At 45.7% G+C, this 25,131-nt stretch overlaps 1 long non-coding RNA gene across 4 annotated transcripts; it reads right to left on the bottom strand.

The window, feature by feature from the left end:
- Positions 1 to 1,037: 1,037 nt before the first annotated feature.
- LOC124524188 (uncharacterized) lies at positions 1,038 to 23,166 on the bottom strand. 4 transcript variants are annotated; one of them, XR_006965175.1, is made up of 6 exons: positions 20,856 to 21,654; positions 13,124 to 13,311; positions 10,562 to 10,675; positions 3,205 to 3,370; positions 2,284 to 3,082; positions 1,038 to 2,008 (listed from the first exon to the last, which is right to left on the bottom strand). It is a non-coding gene; the product is annotated as an uncharacterized LOC124524188 (long non-coding RNA). The 4 variants fall into 4 exon arrangements; XR_006965174.1 differs by having other exon boundaries at positions 2,284 to 2,479; positions 20,856 to 21,650; XR_006965176.1 differs by lacking the exon at positions 20,856 to 21,654 and adding an exon at positions 22,446 to 23,166 and having other exon boundaries at positions 2,284 to 3,370.
- Positions 23,167 to 25,131: the final 1,965 nt, after the last annotated feature.

Genomic DNA, 25,131 nt, shown 5'->3' with positions numbered 1-25,131 from the left:
GGGCTCTCAGTAGAATGCGCTCCAGGCGGACTGAGCCGCCTGTCTCCTCCTCCTTCTGTCTGAGGATCTGACTCAGTTTCCCCGCGGAGCCTCCCTTACGCGGCGTCGGATCCGGATGTGACAGAATAGAAGGGCCCGGTGACCCTTCAGTCCGTGGCCCATACAGCATAACGGTGCACCTGTCCCCTGTGTTTTGGAACTGCTCACTGACCGGTGACGTCACCGTAAGGAAGCCAAGCTCCCCCGAGATTTTTTTTTTTCATGTTTTTTTTTTTTTCAACGTTTATTTATTTTTGGGACAGAGAGAGAGACAGAGCATGAACGGGGGAGGGGCAGAGAGAGAGGGAGACACAGAATCTGAAACAGGCTCCAGGCTCCGAGCCATCAGCCCAGAGCCTGACGCGGGGCTCGAACTCACGGACTGCGAGATCGTGACCTGGCTGAAGTCGGACGCTTAACCGACTGCGCCACCCAGGCGCCCCTCCCCCGAGATTTTGACCTGACCCTTGGACACCGCAAGGCCCCGCCCTCCGGCCCCACCCCTACTTCTCAGGCCTCAAGTCGACCAAACAAGCCCTGTGTCCTCAGCCCCCGGGGGACGTGGCTTCATTACCTGTGTGCCCAGCTGGGCACAGCCACAGCCGTGACACGTTACAATACTCAGGTGTGCGCTATATTCTGCAAGGAAAGTCACGGCAGATCCAGTTTGTAATCAGTCCCTGTGGATGTGGAATGTAAAAGCTCCACATCCTTCTTCAGGTGGTGGGTTGATGTGGGACAGCTCTGGGAACACACAAAATAAAAAGAACGCTGGGTTTTACTCTTACAAGTGTGAGCCCTATGGGATGCGAATTATATCTCCATTTTCCTAAACAAATTTAAATTTTTTTTTTCAACATTTATTTATTTTCGGGACAGAGAGAGACAGAGCATGAACGGGGGAGGGGCAGAGAGAGAGGGAGACACAGAATCGGAAACAGGCTCCAGGCTCTGAGCCATCAGCCCAGAGCCCGACGCGGGGCTCGAACTCACGGACCGCGAGATCGTGACCTGGCTGAAGTCGGACGCTCAACCGACTGCGCCACCCAGGCGCCCCTCCTAAACAAATTTAAAGGCCACAGTAGCCAGGAAATCATGCCTCCTGGGCACTGTTGAGATACTTCGTGTCTCTGCGGATTTGCCCACTCTGCCTATTTAATGTGACTCACACCATGTGGCCTGTGTGGCTGGTGTCTTCCACGTGGTATAACATTCTCACGATTCGTTCACGTGCATGATGTGTCCGTGCCTCATTCCTTTCTGGGGCTGAATCACCGAATGTCCTGTGTATACGCAGCACCCTGTCATCCATCCACACACTGGGGGACACTTGGGACGTTTCCCTCTTTTGCGGGGTCTGCACAGTTTTGCACTTGGCATTCCTGTTCACACATCTGAGTGTCTGTTTCAGTTTACGTAGGACTGGAACACTTGGGTCACAGTGCCGTTCTGTGTTTCACTTTTTGAGGAACCACCAAACTTTTTTGCACGTCAGCTGCCCTGACACTCCCACCAGCCAAGCACAGGGTTCCGCTTTCTCCACATCCTGACTGCCGCTTCTTTTCTGGATTCTGGCTCCTAGCCGTCCTCGTGAGTGGGAAGTGGCATCTCATCGTGGTTCTGACTCGCATCGTCCTGATGGGAGGATCGTTTCATGTGTCTATTAGACACTTGTGCGTCGTCTTAAGAGAAATGGCTGTTCAAGGTTTTGCTCACTTTTAACCAGGTTTTTTCACGCTCTGTGTTGCAGATATAAGGGCCGTCTGTGTATTCCAGTTATTAAGTCTTATCGCATAAGTGATGTAAAAATGTTCTCCCATTTTTGCGGGTGTCTTTTCACTCCCTTGATCGTGTCCTTTGATGCACAAAGATTGACTCTACTGTCAGTTGTGGGAGACAGACTTGAGCCAGCTTCCTATCGGGCGTCCTGGCTTCATGCTCCAAGACTCCGTGATCAGCTTTGCTGCCACTGGGGAAAAGGTCGTGGGTTCAGTTACGATGTCAGAGCAGCAAGGCCCTGAGAGCGATCTTGGCTTTGCACAAGAAATTCAAGGGCAAGCCATTTAAGGAAAGGGACAAAGATTTACTAAGGAGAGAGGTAAGAAAGGAGATCCTTCACACAATGATGGCCTCTCCTCCCAGACGACCCAGAAGACAACCCTCCCTTGCCTCTAACCAAAGGTTTTATAAGTTTGTTTTATTTTATTTTATTTTAATTAGCTAACCGTACAGAAAAGGACTTACTCTTTAACTCTGGGTTCATCATTGAGGTGAGTTTTTCCTTTGTCTTAAGGTTGTGGGACTACCCACAGCGGGCAATTTTCAGCATGTCCAGCCTTTGTGGCTTTTACTGCTGGAGGGAGCAGGGTCTTGTGGTTTCTCATGAGTCAGATCGTGTGACTCTTCTTATGACCTGATGACTTTTAGGTTAAGGGTCAGCCTAAGACCAAAAGGGCTTTACATTGGTCTGTCTCCTGAGTCTCCCTCCCTTCCCTCCAGCCTCAGTTACGGCAGGTCTTTCCACGGCTCCCCCAAGCCCCTCCCGGCAGTGCCTGCTGCCCTCTGGTCCTCCCTCAGATGCCACCCGGCCAAGGACTGGAGTGCAGACCCCTGTGGAAAGAGGGGATGGACGGGATACCGGGACCCCAGCCCACGGCCAGGGGCATAAACTGTGGTGGGGACCCCTACAGTACTGGGAGACCCAGGCTGCGGCCACGTCCAGCCCGCTCAAGTGGGAACCAGCCCCTCCCAGTCTCCCTGGTCCTACCAGGTGAGGGTAACATGGTGGCGACACCTGGGGCCCCAAGGACAGGTGCACAGAGCCACGTCCACGGGGCTAGGAGACCTCCCCCTTGGATGATGCTGTAGCTCCCCGCACCCTGAACGATCTGCACTCCCCTCCCAGAACCTGTGACCCAACAGAGCTTCGGAAGTTGCCCCCACATCCGCCCACTGGGCAGCGCCCCAGCACTGGCACTGGGTGCGGTCAGGGCTCCTGGCTCTCCATGCCTGGCCAACTTGACTGGAGAGTGCTTCGTGGGTCCTGCGTGATAGGCACATGGCTGAGCCCGCGTGAACTCGGGTTCTGGCCCCAGCCTCCCCCGCCCGGCCGCCTTCCTGCAACCGGACCCTGCTGCCGAGGACGCAGAGGCAGAAACCACTTACATCCCCCTCCTGGACCAGAAGTCCTGACTCAGTGTCCCTGCGGAGCGCCCCCTTGTCCAGAGCTGGGACAAGAGGGGACAGGCCTGGACGGGACAGGAGGGTCTGGAGACTTCAGGGGTCGGGGGTCAGCCTGGGGACGAGGTCCTGGTGGCTCTGTGTCCTTCCTCTAGGAACAAAGACACTCAACAGTGACCCAGCTGTTTTGACATGTGACCTTGGACACCCTGAGGCCCAGCCCTGCCCTCCGCAGCATCTGGGGTTTGACCAAGGGTTCCCCACATCTCATGTCTTGCCCCTTGGTTATCAGGTTCTCTCCATTCAGGCCCCAAAGTTTGGGCCACCCCCAGGACTGAGCAAACACCGGGACTGAGAACCAGCTCCTGGTCTGTTTCTCCTGAGAACAAGTTGACCACAGGGCGCCCTGCCCTGTCCCCACCCCGCTGGTCCTGCTGTCCTCCGGTCTGTCCTCATCAGTGCACTTTCCCCTTCTTACCTGGAAAAGAAAAGCCCCTTTCTGTCTGATTCGAGACCTTTGCAGACTTCTGGGCTCATTTTGTTCCTACTTAAGTCAAGTTCGTCCTTATGACACATCCAAGTTTTTGTATTCTGTTTTTTGTTTTTTTGGACATACATGCACTTTAAACCAGGAAACCCACAGCTTCCTGAGAGCTTGGTGCTCACGGGAAGTTGGAACTGTTTAAAAAGCAAAACTCAACTGAATTCATTTTAAAGATCTTTGTTGGCTTTACTCAATGATTCATGAATCGGGCAGCATGCCATCTCGCGGGTACAAGGGAGCTCGGAGGAGCTGCACAAAATGAAAGGCTCACAGGCAGGCGGAGTGGGGACAGGAAGTTCTATTAGACAAAAAGTGGATGGATGGTGGGAGGTCACCTTTCCTTCCGGGAGGGCAGGGGTCTAGCAGCCCGGCGACCTCACTAGTGCTGACCAGGTCGTTCCTGATTGACTGGTTTAAGATTCCATTTCTGGGAGAGGCCGAAACTGCAATTAAGTTAACTCTTGGTCTGGTGACAAGGAGCTTAGCAAGTGATTCCATTTTGGACTTGTGGTCTTATTTTTAACAGAACCCAGGCCCAGAAGCCGGAACTCTTCAAACAACCACAGATATGACATGTACTTAAAAAATTTTACAGGGTACCTAGGTGGCTCAGTCAGTTGAGCGTCCGACTTAGGCTCAGGTCATGATCTCACCGTTTCATGGGTTCGAGCCCCATGTCGGTGTCTGTGCTGACAGCTCAGAGCCTGGAGCCTGCTTCGGATTCTGTGTCTCCCTCTCTCTCTGACCCTCCCTTGCTGTCTCTCTCTCTCCCTCTCAAAAATAAACATTAAAAAAAAATTTCAAGTGGACATTTCACACTGGAAAGAAATTTATTTGAGATCACTGTCTGACCGTGGTCCTAAAGGACTTTGAAACATAGAAGGCCATGCTTGCCGTGTGGGGTTGGCCGGTGACACAGGCAGTGAGGATGTGCAGAGAGAGCAGAGCCACAGGTGGGATGGAGCTGATTCTGTCTCCAAGGGAGGAGAGGGACCGGACATCTAGAGAAATGTCGGCCCTGGTTCCTGGCAGGCTGGGCCTTTTGAGGGTTTTTTAGGGCATGAGAAGGTTGTAGCTGTGTCCACCGTGGAGGGTGGGGGAAGGGGTGGATCCTGGGCAGGGCGGAGCAGGAGGTGACAGGTTTTCAAGGGGCTCTGTCCCGAGCTCATCCAGGATGTGGATTGTGGTCAGACTAGACAAGAACATGACTTGGGGCCTACTTCCTACTTGGGGCCTACTTCCTGAGAACGGAAGGCACCGTGACCTAGAAAAACCAGAGAGTTAGGGGCGCCTGGGCGGCTGAGTCAGTTAAGCGTCTGACTTTGGTCAAGTCATGATCTCCCAGTTTGTGGGTTTGAGCCCCAGGTCACGCTCTGTGCTGACAGCTCAGAGCCTGGAGCCTGTTTCGGATTCTGTGTCTCCCCTCTCTCTCTGCCTCTCCTCTCCTCACACTCACATTAAAAATAATGTTTATTTATTTTTAAGAGGCAGAGAGAGAGCATGAGTGAGGGGCAGAGAGAGAGGGAGACACAGAATCCGAAACAGGCTCCAAGCTGTCAGCACAGAGCCCGACGCGGGGCTCGAACCCATGGACCGTGAGATCATGACCTGAGCCAAAGATGGACAGTGAACCGACTGAGCCAGCCAGGTGCCCCCCCCCCAAAATTTTTTAATTAAAAAAAAATAAAAGTATACTGGTATAAAATTGAAATTCAGCTTTTCTCTCTGTTAAAACGACAAAGTTTTCTTGGATTGTTGGTCCACTCTTGATAAGAAAGTGCAAACAAAGGTTGTTATTTTCTTTTCTCTTCTATCTGCCCAGAAAACGAAAGCTTCTAAGTTTTGTCTTTATCAGGTCTTTGATTACTTAACAAAGTTAAAAACTTCTCAATGTTAAAGCAGCTAAGTTTTGCCAACAATTATATGGCTTCCTGCAGAATCCTACTGCCACCTTGGTTAAACATAAATATTAAATTTATTATGATATGGAACCCTATTTCAGGCTTGTGCCTTAAAATTTTCTGAGGTTTCTGGGGCGGCTGAGTGGCTCCGTCGGTTAAGCGTCTGACTTCAGCTCAGGTCATGATCTCGTGGTTCGTGGGTTCCAGCCCTGCCTGGGGCTCTGTGCTGACAGCTCAGAGCCTGGAGCCTGCCTCAGATTCTGTGTCTCCCTCTCTGTCTGCCCCTCCCTCCCTCACACTCTGTGTCTCTTTCCTTCAAAAATAAAAGAACATTTAAAAAATTAGAAAATAAAATTTCCTGAGGTTTCTAACAAACTTTCCAAGATTTAAATGGGAAAGTTAATTAGTCTTGTCTATTTTGTATGCTAATTGGAAAGCCCTGTCAAGCCAGTGATGATGAGCCTTACGTCGTACTGGATGGGCAGATGCTGTAACTATTCTAGAAAATATATGAAATTCCTCAAGTTTTATTATGTCCTGGTGGAAACTCATTACTTGAATTATTGAAATATCGTGTATCATGGAAATAACCAGATTTTCCTTGACATTGGCATTATAATGAACTCTCCTATCAGATCTTTGACCATGGCCATTTCTGAGTTGGTGGGTTGTTTTGCCCCGTTTTCTTTTCTTTGGTAAATCATGTTAGTTCTTGTTCTGAAGTCCTCACAAAACGTGTTTCATCGTCAACGATATTCATAAAAAGGACTTTTGACAAACATAGGTTTTGCTATCTTTAAAATCATAAAACCAAGCTGAATAAGAATTTCTAGAATTAACAGAAAAAGCTGCATTCAAACAGAACAAAAACTAATGACATAGGACCCAATAAAATGAGGGAAATGATAAAATATCCCTTTTTGAACATGCTGAATCATTTCGCTTTTCTCCCTCCCGGAACCATTCAGAATTCAGAAACTCAGCGAGTATTTTTGCTTTCACGGCAATTATAATTACTTGCATAAGTTCAGTAAGAATCTGTTCTCAGTTTGTGAGTTTGTGAGTTTGAGTCCCACGTCTGGCTCTCTGCGGTCAGCAAAGAGACTTCTTTGGATCCTCTGTCTCTCTCTCTGCCCCTCCCCTGCTGTGCGCCCTCTGTCTCTCTCTCTCTCTCTCTCTCTCTCTCTCTCAAAAATAGATATCAACAGTAGCCAAACTATGGAAACAGCCCAAACATCCATTGACTGATAAATGGACAAAGAAGACGTGGTGCGCGCGCGCACACACACACACACACACACACACACACACACACACAATGGAATACTACTCAGCGATGAAGAAGAATGAAATCTTGCCATTTGCAACAATGTGGATGGAACTGAACGGCATTATGCTAAGCAAAATAAATCAGAGAAAGACAGAGATCATATGATTTCACTCATATGTGGAATTTGAGAAACACAACAGCTGAACAGAGGGGAAGGGAAGGAAAAATAAGATAAAAACAGGGAGAGAGGAAAACCATAAGAGACTCCTAAATACAGAGAACAAACTGAGGTTGCTGGAGGGAGGAGTGTGGGGGATGGGCTAAATGGGTAAGGGGCATTAAGGAGGGTTCATTTGGGATGAGCACTGGGTGTCATATGTAAGAGCTGAATCACTGGGTCCTACTCCTGAAGCCAAGTCTACACTGCAGGTTAACTAACTTGAATTTAAATAAAAAAAAAAAAAATAGGGGCGCCTGGGTGGCGCAGTCGGTTAAGCATCCGACTTCAGCCAGGTCACGATCTCGCGGTCCGTGAGTTCGAGCCCCGCGTCGGGCTCTGGGTTGATGGCTCGGAGCCTGGAGCCTGTTTCCGATTCTGTGTCTCCCTCTCTCTCTGCCCCTCCCCCGTTCATGCTCTGTCTCTCTCTGTCCCAAAAATAAATAAACGTTGAAAAAAAATTAAAAAAAAAAATAGATAAACATTTAAAAAAATAAGACAAAAAATAAAGGATCTATATGAACAATCACTAATCTTGCTGAGCTTTTGTAAGTAATTAGGTCAAGTTTGTTAAAACTGGACTTGTTTCATAAACGAATTCGTTTTGATTTGGCTATCCCTGGGAATAAGGGTGAATTTTGACAGAAAAATTATTTTTCAACAACACATCCTTCTGGATGTTAGATTCTGGTTTTCAATTGTCTTTAAACATTTGCCTAAGCTACACAACTTGAGGCGAACTTCAGAGAGACTGCCATACTTGTGCATATGTACGCAATCTTCCTGCTTGTTACTCTGTGGGGATAATAAAAGGACCCAAAGGCATATGATTATTTAACCAACTGGACAATGGGATGAACTCCCCAACAATTATATAACTCAGCTCTCACCTCGATCAATTCTATGCGGCTGGGATGTCAAAACCGCTCCTTAAAAGTCAGAGTGTAAACCACTCCATGGGGGTTAACTATGGACTTATGGAGTTAATGGATGGCCCCACTCTCATTATGACTGGATTGGACAATACACTTGGGGACGCCCTTATCTCCTGGGACAACTCATCTTCCACTTGCCAATGATTCCTTGTAATTAGGATATTGTTAAGACCAGACATCGGGCAAAGGGGGCTTCTTAATTGTTTTAGCCCTATTTGTTCTGGGAGCTGCCTCTGTGATGTAACATTACAAGTAGAAGCTTTAGCCAAGCATACGGTGGCCACCTTTAACCAGGCCCAACCTGCAGTCGCCCACAAATTCAAAAAGTGGCCCTCCAAAACCTAATCCTGGCTGCGAGTCAAAGAAAAAAGCTATCATGCTAACGTTGAGACTAAATGTTGTGTATTTATCCCAGATGACTCTGCTAAAGTATCCAAAGTTTTAGCAGATGTACACACGGTACCTAAATGCCAACTCTTTTTTTTACAATGTGCACAACGTGATGCTGAGCCTGGTGGGTTTCTCCATTACAGGGTACAGATTAGCGTTATTTGTATCAATACATAGCCAGTATAATACATCACCCCAATACCAGCACATATAGGAATATTTCTATCCCTAAAAAGAACGTTTCTTTCTGGCCCGTGGTAAATGTTACTTGGGACTCTGCAGGTCCTAAGAGGCCTTTGTCTTATCATCATCAAACTATCAGAATTTTAACTGAATATGCCAAGCCACAGATGGGCTCATAACAACGATGGACAAGCTCCCTGTCCCAAAGGTATGACCATCTGACACCAATGTTTCTTTCATCAGGAGGTCTGGAAGAGGTCGTATGGCTCACGGGGGCCCTTGATAAATACACAATTAAGGCCTTAAATGACCCTCAAAATAGCACAACCCTATTAAACACTAACGTCACCCGAATGCGTAAAGCAATTCTATAAAATAGAAAGACAGTAGATGTCTTAACAGAACACAAGGAGGAACATGGGGCATTTTTCAGCAGAATGTGGCATTTGCACTCCAGAGTATAACAAAAATGTAACAGGATAGTGACATAAATAATTAAATTGGTGCTCTTAAGGACCCTACATAGTCTTTTAACCATTGGTTACATTCCTGGGCGGGGTGGATTACAGTCCCACACTAAAGGATCTTCTTATCACACTTCCTATTTTTATCATAATGTCAATCCTAATATGTTGTCTCTTTCTCTGTGTTTTCTCCTATTGTCGAGATTCACGATCGCAGTTCCTGACTCCTTGATCCTTATTACTGTGTCTACTCTGGACTCTACAGCAATGGCTTTCTGTAATAGTGACTTGTTGGGACACATAGTGACCAATTTCAGTCCATAGGTAGGAACACCTCCCCCCACCCACTCCCTCCCCTCCCCCCCTTTCCCCTCCCCTCCTCCCTCCTTCCTCTTCCTCCCACCACCTGTCAGTTTGAAGAAGTTACAGAAGATGAGCACTTCACCTTTCAATAACCTTAAAGATTTAAGGACCGAAGATTGGTCAGGGAGGAAATGATGAAGGACAGAATCAGAAAAATGTTCACCAGAAGGCTGACCCATAGTCTGCCTTGTTCTGATAAGGATCAAATACGCCCTGGTGGCTACTTTCGCAGAGGGACTCATGACTCTCTGTACATCTCGCCCCAGTTAATATTGAACTGAATGAAAAACACCAGAGAAATCTTATGAAAAGAGCCGTAAGTATTAAACTGATGTGATGTGGGGTCTGAGAGCAAAAAGTCAGGAAAGAATTCTTGAGACATTTTCACCGCAAAAAGGTGTTTTTACTGAAGCACAGGGGGCAGGACCCGTGGTCGAAAAGAGCTGCGCTGGGATTGTGAGAAGAGACTGGTTACATACTTTTTGGTTAGTTGGGGTTAGGAATAGCAGAAGCCTCAAAGGAATTTGGAAGCAAGGCTTCCAGGACCTTGAGGGGCTAGCTGCTCGTAAGAGAAGGTTACTGACTACTGTCTAGTAAAACATTAATCCCGAGACCCTTCAGATGTGTATCGGGGGGCCTATGTTTCAAGGATGGTTGCCACCACATATCTTGGTGGAGGGGAGGGTAGAGATAAAGGAAGTCTCCGAAGGCGTTTTCACATGTTAAAGAAGACTGACAGGATCCTGGAGGTCTGGCTAATGTCAAGCTAAGGCTGCCTTTTGCCTCTAGCAAAGCATTAACCATAAGGCAGCTGTCAGTTCCCGGAGGAATGTCCTATTCTGCCTGTCTCAAGTATCCGTCAATGGGCTGCACGTTGTAAGGACACTTAATTTTACCTACATTTCTCTTGCCTTTGCCTTCCTCACCACTCCCCTCTAAACAGTGTTGACCCTTCAATCTATAAGGTTGCTAAAAGCGGAAGGCCTTCCGTAACTTCTCGGCTAAATAGGGGGGCAGCGAGGTCCCTACCTATGGGTCAACATTGGTCAGGTGGGCACGTACGTGTAGGACTTACCAAAGGCAGAGGCAGCTGTGGCTAGAGTTGATAACATATGGGAGTCTCCTTCAGCAGACAGGACCATCTGTCAGCTTGAACTTACGGCAGTGAAGGCATCTTGGTGCCGCGGATCTTCCACAAGTTCACAGGAATAAAAAGGCACGTTAGCAGGCACACACTGGATTCCTGTGAGGGACGTACTGGTCTCATTCTTGATATATGAGCCCATGAGGAATGTCACAGCACATGATGTGACCCAGGAGGGGCCCTTCCATTTTGGAAGTAAATCTCCTGCTGTATTAGACTTCCGACCTTTTATTTTTTTAAGCTTTTGCACAGTGAAAGAAGCTACGTTTTATTGACTTATATTTGAGAGAGAGAGAAAGAGAGCTGGGGAGAGGGGCAGAGGGAGAGAGAGAATCCCAAGCAGGCTCCAGACTCAGCACCGAGCCCTACACAGGGCTTGGTCCCACGACCCTGGGATCATGACCTGAGCTGAAAGACGGGAGTCAGCTTAGTAGATAAAATCTACTGATGAAATCTGGAGTGGGGTTCATGAACAAACGACCCAGAAAGAATTCTTGAGATGTCTTTGGTGCTAAGGGTGGTTTTAGTAAAGCACAGGGACAGGACCCGTGGGCAGAAAGAGCTGCACTGGGGTTGTAAGGGGTGACTGATTATATACTTTCAAATTTGTGGAGGGAGGGGGTTGTAAGTCACCAACGAATTTCTGGATGCTGAAAGCAGGGTCTCACAGGACCCTGAAGATTTAGCTATTGTCAAGATAAGGTTGCTTTTAGTTTTTAAGGAAGTATAAACATTGAGGCATTAGGGCAGCTATCAACGCGTTGGGGAGTGTTACACCCTGCAGGCCTCTGACATCTACCGATGGGAATTTAATTTAAACTACATTTTTCTTGGCTTTGTTTCCCTCATCAGGACCCTCAACAACTGAGCCCCCCAGGCAGGACTTCCCATTTAAAGGACTTCCAAGGGGCACCTGGGTGGCTCAGTCGGTTGAGCCTCCGACTTCAGCCAGGTCACGATCTCGCGGTCCGTGAGTTCGAGCCCCGCGTCGGGCTCTGGGCTGATGGCCTGGAGCCTGGAGCCTGCTTCCGATTCTGTGACTCCCTCTCTCTCTGCCCCTTCCCTGCTCATGCTCTGTCTCTCTCTGTCTCAAAAATAAAAAAAAAAAATTTAAAAAAAATTTAAAAAAATTAAGAAAAAAAAAAAGGGACTTCCAATACTTTAAATAAAGCATGTCGGGGCGCCTGGGTGGCGCAGTCGGTTAAGCGTCCGACTTCAGCCAGGTCACGATCTCGCGGTCTGTGAGTTCGAGCCCCGCGTCAGGCTCTGGGCTGATGGCTCGGAGCCTGGAGCCTGTTTCCGATTCTGTGTCTCCCTCTCTCTCTGCCCCTCCCCCGTTCATGCTCTGTCTCTCTCTGTCCCAAAAATAAATAAAAAGGGTTGAAAAAAAAAAAAAATTTTAAATAAAGCATGTCTCCTGCATTTATATGGGGTAGGTTGCTGGTAACTGTCAGATCAGGTTTAGGGAGGAGATGGCCTGCTTGTTCATTTACAAAGTTATGAATTAACCTGAAGTGAATAACTTCACAGAGCATAATAGTTTTCCTCTACTGATCGAGTCACAGTGAGAAAGGCCTTTCCGCATAGTAACTCAAAGAGGCTTAGCCCTATTGTTTTGGGGCAATTCTCATTCTGAGAAACACTTTTGGCAAAATAGTAATTCAATTTTCTTGAGTCTCAATGCTTAAAGTCTAATACTTACAAAGACATGTTATGGAAACACATTTCCTCTATAATCACCCTCATTTTTTTTAAACATTTATTCATGGGGCGCTTGGGTGGCTCAGTCGATTGAGCGATTGAGCGTCCGACTTCGGCTCAGGTCATGATCTCGCGTTCCGTGAGTTCGAGCCCCGCGTCCGGCTCTGTGCTGACAGCTTGGAGCCTGGAGCCTGCTTCACATTCTGTGTCTCCCTCTCTCTCTGCCCCTCCCCCGCTCGTGTTCTGTCTCTCTCTGTCTCAAAAATAAATAAACGTTAAAAAAAATTTAAACATTCATTTTTAAGAGACAGAGAGCGCACATGAGCATGGGAGGCGCAGAGAGAGCAGACACAGAATCCGAAGCCAGCTCCAGGCTCTGAGATGTCAGCACAGAGCCCGACGCAGGGCTCGAACTCACAAGCCGTGAGATCATGACCTGAGCTGAAGTCAGAAGTCTAACCGACTGAGCCACCCAGGCGCCCCATATAATCACCCTCGTTTTTATCAAAGGTAGCCAAATCAAGACTAACGCATTTGAAAAACACATCCAACTTTAATTAATTTGCTTTAATTATTTACATAAGCTCAGCAAGAGTAGCGATTGATCATACACATCTTTTAAAATATACTTTGCTGGAACTTTTTATAAGGAACCTAGATTGAACTTTTAGAAGCCTTTCTAGGCCAGAAGCCAAGCCAAATACCTGTAGATTTGGGTGTATCCCTCTTCTTGAGGTCCCCCAAATATCCTGAGGTCCCTGCACCTGCCAGGAAGCGATATTCTTTACTCACCTGGTAAGGCTGCTGGGAACTCTGTCAGCCAGGCATCGGGCCAGTATTTCCGGGGGGGTTGATTGGCTCCACAAAGTCCACCTCAGTTCCTCCAAGCTGTCTGGTTAGTTCTGAGTCTATGCAGGTCTGTCCAAATCTGACATTCCTGTCAAAGCCTTGGTAAAATAACCAGCGTTTCCAACGGTGTCCTGTTACAAGGAGAACAGATTCTCATTGAACTTATGCAAACAATCATAACTTCCACAAAGAAGGAATACTCACTGAGATTTTTCTGAATTCCGGAGGGTTCAGGTAGAGAGAAAAGTTAAATGCTTCACATTGTTCACAAAGGAATATTTATCACATTTCTGTAAGTCATAGATATCTTTTCTTTCTTTCTTTCTTTCTTTCTTTCTTCTTTCTTTCTTTTTTTAGGTTTATTTATTTTTGAGAGAGAGAGAGAGAGACAGAGCACGAGCAGGGGAGAGGCAGAGAAAGAGGGAGACACAGAATCCGAAGCAGGCTCCAGTCCCCGAGCTGTCAGCAGAGAGCCCGACGCGGGGCTCGAACTCACAGACCGCGAGATCATGACCTGAGCCGAAGTCGCTTAACTGACTGAGCCACCCAGACGCCCCAGTGGACGCCAAGTCCCGACAGATTCTCCTGCCTTCTGGGCCCATTGATCAAGAGTGTCTGTAAACCAAACATCAGTTATTTGGCTTCATTCCATCAGAGTTGGTGCCATTCAGGCATCTCCCTAGCTCTCCCATGATGGATCGACTTCCATTCTCACATATCCACCATTTAGATTTTCCTGTGAGCTCCCACACATCCACCCAGGCCACTGGTTTGTACTCTTTTAGTTGGTGATCTTTTCTGACACTCCCTCATTTCTCTGATTTTACCATATTTATGTTAGGTTGAATTTGTGTACTAAACATCTTCCTATAATATGTCCAGTGGTCCTGTGTACCTGACTCCACAGGAACTTCTGAAATTTACAATTAGGTCAGAAAACACACAGGACTTTTTTTTTTTCCCAGTTGCTCTATTGAGTTGTTGCATTTACCCCGTACTTTTTGTTTCTGGACAATTCTACATGAGAAATAGGTACCTTGTAAATACATGAAGCAGATTGTGGGAGTGTTCTGTTAGAGATGAATGCAATCTCTAAATGATAAACTTAATATGTGTTCAATTATTACAATTTTTATGTTTGCAAACTAATTTGTGCTTTTTTTTCCTGTTTTTCCCCATCCCCGCCCTCTCCTGAATTTGTGTTTTGTCAAACAATTTTTTGGTACATAATTTTTGGAAAAATCCTAGTAAAACTGGTTTCATATTTTCTGTGTACTTAAAACTTAACTTTATTTTTCATGTACTGAAAGGATATGTTAAAATATTCCAATACAGGGGCGCCTGGGTGGCTCAGTCGGTTGGGCGGCCGACTACAGCTCAGGTCATGATCTCATAGTCTGTGAGTTCAAGCCCCGCGTCGGGCTCTGTCCTGAAAGCTCAAAGCCTGGAGCCTGCTTCCGATTCTGTGTCTCCCTCTCTCTCTGCCCCTTCCCTGCCTGCTCTCAGTCTCTCTCTCTCTCTCTCTCTCTCAAAAATAATAAAACAATAAAAAATTTTTGAAATAAAATAAAATATTCCAATACAGTTATGGATTATCAAAACAATACTGTAATTTTGTCTTTTTGAACATATGTTTTGACCTCAGAATTTAATGTGAATTTTCTTATTCTTATAATGTTAAGCAGTTTCCCCTTTATTATTTTTTAATATTTATTTATTTTTGACAGAGAGGGAGAGAGACAGAGAGACAGAGGGAGACAGAGAGACACAGAATCTGAAACAGGCTCTCAGCTGTTAGCGCAGAGCCTGACGGGGGGCTCGAACTCACCGACCACAAGATCATGACCTGAGCCCAAATCGGATGCTCAACCGACTGAGCCACCCAGGCGCCCTAGCAGTTTCCCCTTTAAAACTGCCTATCCAGGGGCGCCTGGGTGGCTCAGTCGGTTGAGGGACCAACTTCGGCTCAGGTCATGATCTCACGGTTTGTGAGTTCGAGCCCCGCATCAGGCTCTGTGCTGACAGCTCGGAGCCTGGCACCTGCTTCGGTTCTGTGTCTCCCTCTCTCTCTGCCCCTCCCCCACTCATGCTCTATCTCTCTCTGTCTCAGAAATAAATAAACATTAAAAAAATTTTTTTTAACTGCCTATCCACTTGTAAGGATAAACACTTATACATTGGCCAAGTCAATACCCGCCAGCCAGAACACATGAGAAATACACATGCAGTTGAACAAAATTAGATTTGTGGACTTCCTACGATGGGGTGACTGCTCAGCATGAGGAAGACTGGAACGTCTCAGAAACTGCATAGTAGAAAGGACCTACAGGAACTGGATTTATTTCGGGTGATCTGGGGGAGGCATCAAAGGAGCCGGTTTTTTACTGGGTGGGATATTGTCAAGAAGAGTACAGTAGAATGTTAATTCCGTAGGCTTCGGTTGCTCAAATTCTGCACTTCTTGAAGAAAGCACTGGTCCTTGACCAGCTCCTGGGAGATAAATTTTGAGTCCTTGAAATATTCTGACCAATAAGTGTTCTGTATGTCTGCGTCCTTGGACCACACCGTATCAGTTTCACTGAGTAGTTTATGCTAACAGTGTGACTTATGGTGAGTGCTTGCTTTTGTGTGCATAAGGCCACAGACGAGGCTGTTACAAGTTTGACCTCTGAGGAAGGAAGCTGGAGGCTGGGTAGCTAAGCTCAGTTATGTGGATGTTGCATGGCTACATGACTGCCCCCTGGAGATGAAGGCTTAGGTGAGCTCTAACTGTCAACCCTTCACACGTGGTGTCACACATCACTGCTGGGAGTGCCGTGTATGTGACTGGTGAGGGAGGACAACTGGAGGTCTGCATTGATTTCTCCCAGACTTCACCCTATGTGCTATTTCCCTTTGCTGATTTCAGTCTATCCTTTTTACCATAAACCACGGTATAATGGTTCTTCCGAATCCTGTTTGTGTTGCAGGGAGTATGGCCGGAGTCGCAAAAAGATGAGTCTGCAAACAAAGGGCAGTTAAGTGAAGGTCCTCATGCTCGAGCCAGAACGAGGCCATACTCTAAGCGGGTTGCTTGAGCTGCTAAAAAGAGTGCATGTGAATCGTGTCGTTCGAGTAAAGCTAATAGGTTGCCATCCATGTAATGGATGATCGTAGCATGAAGAAACTGAGATCGTCAATATCAGAGAGGTTCTGCAACATGTTTGGTCCTTCAAGTGAATCATCAAGTCTGAGAATGCTCTTGGGGAATTTTGATACAGGAAATGAGTGTAATTGTACGATTTAGAATTCCAGTAGTCTTATCTAGAAGGCAGAAAAAAGAGAATAGGGCTAAAATTACCTTGTAAAGAAGGAGAAGTCAGTTTTATTAGCCAGACTAGGGATATTTCATTATTTTTGTGATTTGCATAATTCTATTATTATCCTGTGTAACGCCATGGCTACAGAACACTCTTGTTTTTGCCTTGCAGGTAAAGAATTTTATGTACAAAGAAGCAATTGGCATAAAAGGTGGAAATGTGGGTCTTGGTGGAAAGAACAATCCAGGACAAGGGAGATACCAGGGAAAGCAAAAGGGTGTAGTCTATTTTTTCTATTGAGAGCAAGGGCATCAGTGAGTGAGGATGTTGTTCATTAATGTATATTTCCATCTTCTAGTGTGTCTTATGTAGACACTATTAAAGGACCTGCTCCAGGGTGTTTGTAAATAGTGTGTGTGATACACAGTCCTGCATTCATGGAGTTGACAGAGTAATGATTCTCTATAAACATAAAACCCGACTCATAGTTCAGCTTTATTTTTACAATGGTTAAAACCATTTAGGTTTAGGTCATGTGATATATTTATAAGTTGGAAAGACTTTCTGTCACCAGAGTCCACATGTATCTGGGCTACAGAATGTGGCTATTTATAATCCTCCTGAAAGAATTGTAAAGAATTATAATCCTTTTGAAGCGATTACAGTCTACATAACAGAACTTGTATCCTGGAAATCATAGAGTCATCCCTAGTTGGAAAAGGGGTAAGATCACCTGCACAGTCTTACCCCAGCATATGCCCTTTCTTATAAGTAGATTGATATCTATGCAAGCTTTGGTGATCTGGTAGGTGCAATGAGAAGGACTGTGGATGGTGAGGGGATTTTTTTGTAGGAAAAATGAAGGTGAGCTGCACACATAGTGTGTCTTTTTGAGTATTTTCCAACTTAGTATGAAAGAATATATATTTAGCATTCTCAAACATGGAAAATTTTAATGCCCTTGTATGGAAAGAAATAGAGGGTTGCCTGGGTGGCTCAGTCAGTTAAGTATCTGACTCTTGGTTTCAGTTCAGGCCCAATCTCAAGGTTCACGGGATGGAGTCCCGCATCTGCTCAGTGGGATCAAGCTCCGCATCGGGCTCTGCACTGACAGCACAGAGCCTGGTTGGGATTCTCTCTCCCCCACCCCGCCCTTCCCCTGATCACACTCTCTCTCTAAATAAATAAACATTAAGGGGCACCTGAGTGACTCAGTCAGTTAAGCCTCCAACTTTGGCTCAGGTCATGATCTTGCAGTTCATGAGTTCGAGTCCCACGTTGGGTTCTGTGCTGACAGCTCGGAGCCTGGAGCCTGCTTCAGATTCCTTGTCTCCCTCTCTCTCTGCCCCTCCCCTGATCACACTCTGTCTCTCTCTGTCTCTCAAAAATGAATAAACGTTTGTATGGAAACCAATTTGACAATAAATTTCAAAAAAAAATGAATAAACGCTAATAAATAAACATTAAAAAAAAGAAAGAGGTGGAAAATTTTGTTTTAATGTCGCATAAAGTTTTTCACAGATACTTCCATATATTAGTCCTCCAGTATGTTAGGGCAAAGAAAAAATGCAGTACCTCTTTGCTTAATTAAACAGCAAATGAAGTAAAATCTGTGCCTACTTTTCCCAACATCAATATTTTGTAATAGTGCAGATATTTCAACGTAATTTGACCATCGTTACCTTATTTGATCCCCCTCCCCCCTCTCAACCAAACTCCAAAGAAGAAAGTTGAGCACAGGGAGCATGGTTTGACATCGGCTCATGTAACTTATAATCAATGAAATCTCAGTTTTGAAGATTTTATGTGTTCCATGACCTATACTAGGCACTGTAGAAATCCAAAACTCAGACCACCACTGAAAGGCAAATATAATTGCTCAGTTTTACAAATATGACATCAAATACATCTGACTCAAAATGCTACAATGTCTGAGTTCATTACATGGCTTTTTCTTTTTTTTTATTTTAAAAAAAAAATTTTTTTTTTCAACGTTTTTATTTATTTTTGGGACAGAGAGAGACAGAGCATGAACGGGGGAGGGGCAGAGAGAGCGGGAGACACAGAATCGGAAACAGGCTCCAGGCTCTGAGCCATCAGCCCAGAGCCTGACGCGGGGCTCGAACTCACGGACCGCGAGATCGTGACCTGGCTGAAGTCGGACGCTTAACCGACTGCGCCACCCAGGCGCCCCTACATGGCTTTTTCAATAAAGATATGGTTGGGGCGCCTGGGTGGCTCAGTCGGTTAAGCAGCCGACTTCGGCTCAGGTCATGATCTCGCAGTCCGTGAGTTCAAGCCCCGTGTCGGGCTCTGTGCTGACCGCTCAGAGCCTGGAGCCTGTTTCAGATTCTGTGTCTCCCTCTCTCTCTGACCCTCCCCCGTTCATGCTCTGTCTCTCTCTGTCTCAAAAATAAATCTTAAAAAAAAAATAAAGGTATGGTTTTATTATTTATTTTTTTTTAATTTGTTTTTACATTTTATTTATTTCTGAGAAACAGAGTGAGACAAAGCGTGAGCAGGGGAGGGGCAGAGAGAGAGGGAGACACAGAATCGGAAGCAGGCTCCAGGCTCTGAGCAAGAGGTCAGCACAGAGCCTGATGCGGGGCTCGAACCCACGAACCGTGAGATCATGACCTGAGCCGAAAGTCGGACGCTCAACCAACTGAGCCACCCAGGTGCCCCTAAAGGTATGGTTTTAGAATGTAGAATGGATCAGAGTGTCAGGGTGGGGAAGGGCTTGACTACAAATGGGCAGCACTAGTGATTATTTGGGAGTGAGATATTAGTCTGTATTATGATATTGGTGCCACTGTATACATTGCTGAAAACTCACAGAACTACACGCAAAAGACTGCATTTTACTGTTTCGCATATGCCTGAGCCAACAACAGAAACCCATACCAGCACCTTGATTTTTAGGTAAGCAAAACAACTCTCTCCACCTCCTCCATGATGTTACAGAGAATGGCAGATACAGATAAGAGGGAGTCTTGAGCCATCACGCCTTTCTTGGAATCCACTCAGAAATTAGGGGACACCCTCCTGGCACATGCCTGCCCTTAGCTCCGGGATGCCAGAGGGAAGGGGATGGGAGAAAAAGGAGCAACGGCCGGATTTTGCTGCTGTTCAGCTAGTTGTCTCCAGGCAGGATTCATGAGGCATACCGATTGTCACACTCCTGCAGCTCCCTCAAGGACTCCTTTTAATGTTTTGCCACTACAGCTTTGCTCTGGTTACTGTGACGTCACTCTGATAATCATAAGCTGCCCCCCAGATATGCGTTAACAATCATCATTCAAACATACGGCTCACTGATACATTGGAAGTATCTCACAACTGATGTTTTATGAGACGACAGTAGATAACCTCAACAGCAGCTAGCCCCTCAAGGTCCTGGAACGCATGCTTCCGAATTCCTCAGGCACTTAGGCCATCCCTAACCTCCACTAACTAAAAAGTATATCATCAGTCACTCCTCACAATCCCAGCGGAGCTCTTCCTGCCCACGGGTCCCTGTGCCGTAATAAAAGCACCTTTTTGCACCAAAAAGGTCTCGAGAATTATTTCTTAACTGTCCACTCCACAGCCCCACATCAGAAGGGACAGGGCATTTGCTCTACAGGGTCCTGGGAATCTGAGCTCTGAAAGAACTATTGGTTCGAAACAAGGGCGGACCTAGTTTTGTCAAGCGGGGCCCTCGAGGGCAGGAAGCCCCTGCTTTCAAAACCCCACCCCAGGGGCGCCTGGGTGGCTCAGTCGGTTGAGCGTCCGACTTCGGCTCAGGTCACGATCTCGCGGTCTGTGAGTTCGAGCCCCGCGTCGGGCTCTGGGCTGATGGCTCAGAGCCTGGAGCCTGCTTCCGGTTCTGTGTCTCCCTCTCTCTCTGCCCCTCCCCCGTTCATGCTCTGTCTCTCTCTGTCTCAAAAATAAATAAATGATAAAAAAAAAAATTTTTTTTTTCAAAACCCCACCCCAAACCCAGTTCTGTACTTTTGGCTGAAAGAGTTCACTAAGGGATCCGCATCTGTCCCCATCCTGTAAATATTTCCCTGGAGCAGCACCACGTTGCAGCGAGGTGAGAGGGAGTAGAAAACGGGCAGTGAAAGCCGAGACGGTGGCCCACACCCCTCGCGGGAGAAGCCGGCTCTGCGGCACCGGCAGCTCAGCAGCACGTGGCCAGGCGTGCATCCCACCTTCTCGCCCCTTCAACCCTCCATCACAGACATGCGCATGCGCAGTCCCAGCGCTGCTAGACTCAGGGCGGCACATGCGCAGTCCACACCCGGAACCACAGGCTCTTTGGCTCCCTAATCATCCCCAGGCTCCAGGCCAGGTCTGCGGGGTCCGCCCCTCCGTGCCCCCCGGTCACTCACTTTCTGGGGCACACCCGCAGGAAACTCAGCTCGAAGAAAGACGGCCCTCCAAGGCCTCGATCTGCCCCTCGGGTTTCCCCCAACACGCACAGCACCCCCTGCAGACCAGCTGTTCCCAGAGGCAGCTGACAGTTCCGACCTTTGCCGAGTGTCCCAGTGCAGGCCAAACCTCCCTCCTGTCCTGGGAGTGGAGCCTGCCGACTTCCCGGAAGAGACGCGAGGACCGGCCGGAAATGGCAGAAGTCCCCGCCCCCTGGGCCTCACAGCCGCTTCAGGCGGGTGCCCAGGAGGAGCTGCGGGTGGTTTCCTGGGCCTCAACCTTCTTCCTGTCTCCCGCTGGCTGCTGAGGGAAGCCGCTGAATGTCTGCCAGGTGCAAAGGGAACGACAGTGAAGTGGCTGGACTCGGAGGAACCTGGTGGTGGACATGATGGCTGAAGAGGTGACTGTACCGTTCGCAGCCCCAAACAAAGGGACAGCACACACTCCCCTGTGAGATAGTGAGGGGTGCTTCACTGGAAGAAACTTAATCTCCACTCTAAGTATGGGGATGGATGTTAACTAGACTTATGGTAGTGATTTCACAATATCTACATATATAAAATCATTATGTCGTCCACTCGAGACAAATACAATGTTACATGCCAATTATATTTCAATAAAATAAAATAAAGAATAATACCACGATGTTCGCTATAATTACTTCTGTCTAATGGGGCATTGAAAGTCCTGGATAATGTAATAAGAAAAATAAATTACAGGAACAGCTCTTCTTTTTTAATTTTTAATTTTATCTCCAAGAGAGAGCGTGCGTGCATGGGGAAAGAAGGGCTGAGGGAGAAAGAGAGGACTTTAAGCAGGCTCCATGCTCACGATGGAGCCTGACTCAGGGCTTGATCCCACGACCCTGGGATTATGACCTGAGCTGAAATCAAGAGTCAGGCACTCAACCAACTGAGCCACCCAGGCACCCCCCAGGCATAAGTTCTTTAAAAGAAGAAATTAAACGTATTATTTGCAGGTGATATGATGGTTTACATTGAAAACACACAAACAATTCTACAGATAATTATTAGAAAAGATAGAGTTTGACAATTTGGTATAAAGTTAATATATTTTATTTTTTAAAGTTTATGTTATTTTGAGAGAGAGAGCAAGAGCTATGCCTCAATCTTAAATGCTTTTCTTTCCTGAGTTCATTTTCCAATACAAATGATGCTTCCCTACCTCCTCTGAGGAAGAACTATTTTAATAACAGCACTGGTGACCTGGCTTCCTCAGAAGAAAAAAATGCATATGGAACAGCATGAATTCTGACCTGTCAGAATTTTCCTACTGGACTGACTTTTTTATTGAAAGTAAGACAGTTTGTACCCCAGGCTTCTCACAGGCAAGATTTTGTCTTCCACAGGGAGAGGGTAGAGTGAGCTGTTGGGTTTACTGAAGTTGGATACAGATCTAACATTTAAGTTATATTTTACATAGGTACTAGAACAGAGTTCTGCTGTTAAGTATAATTTTACCCCCTTTTGCCACATTCTAAGATCTATAATTTTGAATATCATGTTTCATATTCTCTCCTCTGTACTTACCACAGCTTTGCCTCTGTGGGCTTCATCAGGGATATTTTCTTCTATGTTATCTTACTTTGCACTAAGTCTCTCTTCAACTGTAAATTGTTGGTACTTCATCCTTGAAGTTCTTAATTTTGCTGACCTATTCACAGTCATGTTTTCCATTTGTTCCTTTTTAAGTTTTTATATAAATGCAACAGGAATACAGAAAAGTGAACATATTATAAAACAGCTCACTGAATTTTTATAAAGTTAACACACCCATACAATCAGCACCAGATCAAGAAACAGAACATTGCCAGCACCCGAAGCTCAATTTGTGCTCCCTTCCAGGCATTATCCCCTAAAGATAAGAGCATGAATGAGATTCACATATTTTTTCCTCCTGAGGTCAGGAACATGACAAGGATGTCCACTCTCACCACTGTTGTTCAACTCAGTACTGGAAGTCCTAGCCTCAGCAATCAGACAACAAAAAGAAATAAAAGGCATCCAAATCGGCAAGGAAGAAGTCAAACTCTCACTCTTCACAGACTACATAGTACTCTATATGGAAGATCCAAAAGATTCCACCAAAAAACTCTAGAACTAATAGCTTAATTCAGCAACGTCACAGGATATAAAATCAATATACAGAAATCAGTTGCAGTTTTATACGCCAATAGCGAAGGAACAGAAAAAGAAATCAAGGAATTGATCCCATTTACAATTGCACCAAGTACCATAAGATACCCAAGAATAAACCTAACCAAAGAGGTAAAAGATTTGTATGCTGAAAACTAGAGAAAGCTTACGAAAGAAACTGAAGACACAGAAATGGAAAAACATTCTATACTTATGGATTGAAAGAACAAATATTGTTTAAAATGCCTATACTACCCAAAGAAATCTACGTATTCGATGCAATACCTATCAAAATAATAGCAGCATTCTTCACAGAGCTTGAACAAACAATTCTAAAATTTATGTGGAATCAGAAGACCCCGAATAGCCAAAGTAATGTTGAAAAAGAAAACCAAAGCCAGAGGCATCACAACTCTGGACTTCAAGCTGTATTACAAAACTGTAATCATCAAGACAGAATGGTACTAGCACAGAAGCAGACACACAGGTCAATGGAACAGAATAGAGAGTCCAGAAATGGGCACACAAATGTGTGGCCAACTCATCTTTGACAAAGCAAGGAAGAATATCAAATAAAAAAAAAAAAAAGACAGTCTCTTCAGCAAACGGTGTTGGGAAAACTGGACAGTGACATACAATAGAATTAACCTGGACCACTTTCTTACACCATCCACAAAAATAAACTCAAAATGGATGAAAGACCTAAATATAAGACAGGAAACCATCAAAATCCTAGAGGAGAAAATAAGCAACAGCCTCTTTGACCTTGGCCACAGCAACTTCTTTCTAGACATGTCTCTGAAGGCACGGGAAATAAAAGCAAAAATGAGCACTGGGACCTCATCAAGATAAAAAGCTTCTGCACAGAGTAGGAAAAAATTAGCTAAACTAAAAGGCAACTAACTGATGGAATGGGAGAAGATATTGCAAATGATGTATCTGATAAAGAGTTAATATCCAAAATCTATAAAGAACTTATCAAGCTCAACACCCAAAAAACAAATAATCCAGTGAAGAAATGGGCAAAAGACATGAATAAACACTTTTCCAAAGAAGGTATCCAATGGCTAACAAACACATGAAAAGATGCTCAACATCACTCACCATCAGGGAAATACAAATCAAAGCCACAATGAGATACCACCTCACACTTGTTAGAATGGCTAAAATTAACAATACAGGAAACAACAGATGTTGATGAGGATATGGAGAAAGGGGAACACTCTTGCACTGTTGGTGGGAATGCAAACCGGTGCAGCCACTCTGGAGAAGAGTATGGAGGTTCCTCAAAAAATTAAAAATAGCTCCACATAGTCTCTGTGCTGACAGCTCAGAGCCTGGAGGCTGCTTTGGATTCTGTGTCTCCGTCTCTCTCTGCTCCTCCCCTGCTCACACTCTGTCTCTCTCTCTCTCAAAAATTAATAATAAACACTAAAAAAATATTAAAAATAGAGCTACCCTATGACCCAGCAATTGCACTACTAGGTATTTACCCAAAGGATATAAAAATGCTGATTTGAAGGGGCACCTGCACCCCAATTTTTATAGCAGCGCCATCAACAATAGCCAAATTATGGAAAGAGCCCAAATATCCATCGACTGATAATGGATAAAGAAGATGTAGGGTGTGTGTGTGTGTGTGTGTGTGTGTGTGTGTGTGTGTGTGTGTGTGAGAGAGAGAGAGAGAGAGAGAGAGAGAGAGAGAGAGAGAGAGAGAAAATATTACTCGACAGTCAAAAAGAATGAAATCTTGCCATTTGAAATAATGTGGATGGAACTAGAATGTATTATGCTAAACAAAATAAGCCAACCAGAGAAACATAAATATCATATGATTTCACTCATATGTGGAATTTAAGAAAAATAGATGAATATAGAGAAAGGTAAGGGAAAATAAGATAAAAACATGGAGGGAGCCAAACTATAAGAGACTTTAAAAAAACTTTAATGTTTATTTATTTTGGAGAGACAGAGCAAGAGCAGGGGAGGGGTGTAGAGAGAGACACAGAATCCGAAGCAGGCTCCAGGCTCTGAGCTGTCAGCACAGAGCCCAACATGGCTCAAACTCACGAGTCATGAG

This window comes from Lynx rufus, unplaced genomic scaffold (assembly GCF_022079265.1).
Source record: "Lynx rufus isolate CCGP_SWC_20201006 ecotype Redwood Valley unplaced genomic scaffold, mLynRuf1.p SCAF_4, whole genome shotgun sequence".
Lineage (NCBI taxonomy): Eukaryota > Metazoa > Chordata > Mammalia > Carnivora > Felidae > Lynx > Lynx rufus.
The sequence above is the reverse complement of the archived record's forward strand: the minus strand, read 5'-3'. Positions and strand labels throughout refer to the sequence as shown.